Below are 6,000 nucleotides of genomic sequence, written 5' to 3' on the forward strand. Positions count from 1 at the left end.
AGTCACGTTGAAAATCGCCCAAGAGTTCACTGATAGAGTCCCATGTTAATATAGTTTTTTTCTCCTAACTGACACTTCAGTGCAATCTCTATGGGTTCCGGGGGGGCTTGCCCTAACGTGCTTACGTCACTGCGAAGCGCGGCAAAGTTGCATTCGATCCTCTCAGTTTCTGAGGTGAGATGGATGTGGAAAGCAATTCAGTGCGGTCCTTAAAAGAAGTTCCATTTAGTCAGCGATCAAATCGAGCTAAATTGGCAACAAAACAAGCTGGACCCTCTCGATCAAATCTAAACATAAAACAAATTTCGACAAGGGGGGGGGGGAATCATATACTCAAGGTTTTACTTCAACATGGTCCCAGCGCAAATCCTGGCGAGCTGGCTGCGAGGACGCCTCAGCGGTTTTCTGCTCCCCCTGCTTACTTTTCCACCCTGGAGGTGGCTCCACGGACAACACTGCTTGGACTGTCACTGGAGTTTCGGACATGCATCATTTGTCAGAGAAAATAAAAAAACATGAGTTATCAAAGATTCACATGGGCAGCTGCCTGAAATGTTCGGCTTTTGGGAGAGTGAACATCGCTACACAGCTGGATGAGGGCTACAGGCTAGCAGTTCACCGCCACAACAATGAGGTGAGCAAGAACAGGCACGTATTAAACCGGCTCATCCAACGCGTGAAATTTTGTGGAGTGTTCGAGTTAGCTCTACGAGGCAAAGACGAAACTGAGGGCTCCAGTCACCGTGGTGTTTTTCTGGGTTTGGTTGACTTTGTGACTCACACACACACACAGTCACAGAATCCGTTCACTTTTGATGTTTTCAATGTGCATTTTTATATTTGCCACACTTTGCTCTGAAAGTTAGCACTTTGGTAATATCCTTGGTAAATACCAGTAATTGCAAGATCTAAAGATCCACTCATCTATTTATTCAACTGCTATTGTTATGTTAGCCAACAATTTACAATGTTTTGTTACAGTAAGTGCACTTTCCTGTTGTCCTTAAGTTGCACAGTCTGTAAAATTATTGCTGGTCATGGAGTTTGAAGTACAAAATCTATTTACAGAACATTCTGTAGAACAGTACTTTCAAGATTGGCAAATAAATATGTATTATTTTTTTTAAAATATGGTTTCCTTTCTTATTTACACTAACATTCAAAAGTTTGGGGTCACCCAGACAATTTTGTGTTCTCCATGAAAAGTCACACTTTTATTTACCACCATAAGTTGTAAAATGAATAGAAAATATAGTCAAGACATTTTTCTGGCCATTTTGAGCATTTAATCGACCCCACAAATGTGATGCTCCAGAAACTCAATCTGCTCAAAGGAAGGTCAGTTTTATAGCTTCTCTAAAGAGCTCAACTGTTTTCAGCTGTGCTAACATGATTGTACAAGGGTTTTCTAATCATCCATTAGCCTTCTGAGGCAATGAGCAAACACATTGTACCATTAGAACACTGGAGTGAGAGTTGCTGGAAATGGGCCTCTATACACCTATGGAGATATTGCACCAAAAACCAGACATTTGCAGCTAGAATAGTCATTTACCACATTAGCAATGTATAGAGTGCATTTCTGATTAGTTTAAAGTGATCTTCATTGAAAAGAACAGTGCTTTTCTTTCAAAAATAAGGAAATTTCAAAGTGCCCCCAAACTTTTGAACGGTAGTGTAGTTGTTGGACATATCTTTTTATAAAGATATCATTCTTGGCTATTTCACATCATACAATATTGAAATAATGTGAATCGTGATTAGGGCGTAATTGGAATTGGTCATTGTGGATCCAAACTATTCTTCGATTGTGAATGTTTGCAACTTTACACCACAGACTATAGCTTAGGTAGCTACAGGGAAAAGATTTCTGTAATCTGCTGCCATCTAGTGGACAGAAGTGGCATGGAACTGTGATATGCAGAGAGAAAACAAAAAAAGTGTCAATAATGTCTGGCTACCGATAATGTACCTGTTGAATGAGTCACCTTATGACATTATTGGATAATTTGCTCCTCCTGAGAAAATTTTCAGGATCCGCCACTGTAAAAGAGACCAACTACAAATATGTCCAAATATGTGCAAATCATTTCGTAAAGGGTAAGTTTATATTTCTACCGTTTATGTGAACCATAGACAAAATATATATAAAGACACGACATACTGTAAGTGATATACATGTAAGCGCTACTCCAATTTATATTGCAGTTACAAATGCATAGCACAAAGCCCCAGGAAAATGTTGCCTTAGAAGACGTCAATAAATAGGTTGGGTTTTTTGGGGGGGTTGTGTTTTGTGTAACATTTTCCCACATCGGGAACCTACTAGATCCTTACAGTAAACTTGCGCTAAACTTTTGTATGCTTTCATTTGCTTCCTAGTAATGAAGCTAGTAGTTAATACCAGGTAATTCACAATGTCTGTGTAATTCGCACTCGGCTACATCCATAAATCATCTTCATACTCTACAGTATTGCTGTACGGATCAACCCCTAAACATTCTTTTATCTTTTCCCTGTATCTCACATTGTCACTATTACTCAATTTGTGATATCCATCCATCCATTATCTGTAGCCGCTTATCCTGTTCTACAGGGTCACAGGCAAGCTGGAGCCTATCCCAGGTGACTATGGGTGAGAGGCAGGGTACACCCTGGACAAGTCGCCAGGTCATCACAGGGCTGACACATAGACACAGACAACCATTCACACTCATGGTCAATTTAGAGCCACCAATTAACCTAACCTGCATGGCTTTGGACTGTGGGAAAAACTGGAGCAATTGGAGGAAACCCACGCAGACACGCGAGAACATGCAAACTCCACACAGAAAGGCCCTCGCCGGCCACTGGGCTCGAACCCAGGATAGCTGTGAGGTGACAGTGCTAACCACTACACCATTGTGCTGCCCAATTCGTGATATATTTGCGAAAAATTACAGTTAGGCAATGTACTCTCCTCGGTCGCCATCCCACAAAGATGGCAGACACAACAGAATCAGACAGCATCATGGGAAATTTGTGATGTAAGTGCAAACATCACGAGGAAATACTCGTAATTCGCAACTAAAAAGACTGTAGCTACACTGGCAGCTTGACCATGCTTTCTAGTGCAATCGTGTTGCGCTTGCGCAGAACTGGGTTTTCATGCCCAAACTACAGGAAGTCCATACAAGGTTATAGAAACCCTAATGAAGCTGAGGTGAAATGCAGTGTATATATTGTACTTTAAATGTTTTTGGGGAAAACTGGAGCACCCGGAGGAAACCCACACAGACACGCGAGAACATGCAAACTCCACAGAGAAAGGCCCTCGCCAGCCACTGGGCTCGAACCCAGGATAGCTGTGAGGCAACAGTGCTAACCACTACACCATTGTGCCGCCCAATTCGTGATATATTTGCGAAAAATCACAGTTCGGCAATGTACTCTCCTCGGTCGCCATCCCGCAAAGAATCAGAACAGCATCAACAGAATCAGACAGTGTCATGGGAGATTTGTGATGTAAGTGCAAACATCACGAGGAAATACTCGTAATTCGCAACTAAAAAGACTGCAGCTACACTGGCAGCTTGGCCATGCTTTCTAGTGCGATCGTGTTGTGCTTGCGCAGAACTGGGTTTTCGCGCCCAAACCCCAGGAAGTCCATACAAGGTTATAGAAACCCTAATGAAGCTGAGATGAAATGCAGTGTATATATATTGTACTTTAAATGTCTCATCTCATTATCTCTAGCCGCTTTATCCTGTTCTACAGGGTCGCAGGCAAGCTGGAGCCTATCCCAGCTGACTACAGGCGAAAGGTGGGGTACACCCTGGACAAGTCGCCAGGTCATCACAGGGCTGACACATAGACACAGACAACCATTCACACTCACATTCACACCTACGGTCAATTTAGAGTCACCAGTTAATCTAACCTGCATGTCTTTGGACTGTGGGGGAAACCGGAGCACCCGGAGGAAACCCACGCGGACAACATGCAAACTCTGCACAGAAGGGCCCTCATCGGCCACGGGGCTCGAACCCGGACCTTCTTGCTGTGAGGCGACAGCGCTAACCACTACACCACCTTGCTGCCACCTACTTTAAATGTCTCATCTCATCTCATTATCTCTAGCCGCTTTATCCTTCTACAGGGTCGCAGGCAAGCTGGAGCCTATCCCAGCTGACTACGGGCGAAAGGCGGGGTACACCCTGGACAAGTCGCCAGGTCATCGCAGGGCTGACACATAGACACAGACAACCATTCACACTCACATTCACACCTACGGTCAATTTAGAGTCACCAGTTAACCTAACCTGCATGTCTTTGGACTGTGGGGGAAACCGGAGCACCCGGAGGAAACCCACGCGGACACGGGGAGAACATGCAAACTCCACACAGAAAGGCCCTCGCCGGCCCCGGGGCTCGAACCCAGGACCTTCTTGCTGTGAGGCGACAGCGCTAACCACTACACCACCGTGCCGCCTACTTTAAATGTACTTTTTAAAAAATATATATGTATATATTTGTATATGTTAATACTTAATTTATGTAGAAGTTTTCTCTATTTTCTATTCTGTTTATTCTGTAATGATGCTGCTGGGTTTTTAATTTCCCTGAGGGAACCCTCCCAAAGGGATCAATAAAGTTCTATCTATCTATCTATCTATCTATCTATCTATCTATCTATCTATCTATCTATCTATCTATCAACTGCCATTATTGGATTTGATTCCAGTTTATATTACACTGTTAATGAGTTTACACATTCTTTATAGCATATAATTAAAAAGAAAAAGTGTGGGGCCTAATGGCCCCCGCCCTACTATTTTAATATGCTATTAAGTGGGCCTAGGGCTCTGAATGGTTTGGGATCCAGCCACCGTGCAGACCGACTTAAAGCGACAGGACTACACCGGTATTTAAAACAGTAGCGTAAATAAAGAAAAGCTGTGGGATGCAGGCGACTGCGGAGGAAGTGTGTCATGGCAGTAGCATGGAGGAGAACAGTGAGAGGACAGAAACATCCCCGGTGTGTTACAGGAGAGCACGGAGAGCCCAGGAGGACCCGTGGAAGAGGAAGACGGGCTTTATTTATCTGCAGTGCTGTGAGTATCGGAGCAGCAGCTTGTGTTCAGCAGTTCATATCCCAGCACTCACACAAGAAGAAAAAAATCTCACTGTATACAGTGCAGAACATGTACTTAAAAAAAAAACATCTGTTTTTAAAACAGCTGGTTTGAGGTGTTCGTGTAGTCGGAAGGACTGCGACAGGAAAATATTCCGCTGACTCTTGATTAAGAGTCACAGCTTTTGATACAAAGATGTGACGAAGTGCAACCTTCAATACACTTTACCCCCCATTCGCGAACAAGATCTGCTTTTCAATAACCGTATTGAATGAGAAACGAACCCAGAACAATCCGTCCACCGCTTCCATGAGCCGGGTTTATGCGGAAGTGACGTATGAGCATGGGGTGTCAGGGGCGTTGCTGGGGGGGGGGTCCTGGGGTGCTTGTGAGCCCCCCAAGCGTTCGCCAAGCTACAGCATGACATAATATTGCGCATGCGCGTAAAATTGGTTGGCAAGAACCATTCACAATAGCTGACAAAGTTGCATCATCATTGTTCTACTGTTCAACTGCTGGGACGTTTTCACTAAAACTCACCCAGAAGACTCGAAAGACTCTCTTTTGTAGCGATTTATGGCAGTATGCAAGTTCGTTGCCAACTGATGCTACGCAAAGATCTGCAGCAAAGCTTCTGTACAACAGTGGCACCAAAGTGGCACCACTGCTTTTCAATAACCGTATTGAATGAGAAACGAACCCAAAACAATCCGTCCACCACTTCCAGGAGGCGGGTTTATGTGGAAGTGACGTATGAGCATGGGGTGTCAGGGGTGTAGCTGGGGGGGGGGTCCTGGGGTGCCTGTGACCCCCCCCTCCCCTTGTCGGACCATACGTTTTTTCAACGGGAGCATTCGCCAAGCTAGAGCATGACGTAATATTGCGC

This window comes from Neoarius graeffei, chromosome 15, assembly GCF_027579695.1.
Source record: "Neoarius graeffei isolate fNeoGra1 chromosome 15, fNeoGra1.pri, whole genome shotgun sequence".
NCBI lineage: Eukaryota > Metazoa > Chordata > Actinopteri > Siluriformes > Ariidae > Neoarius > Neoarius graeffei.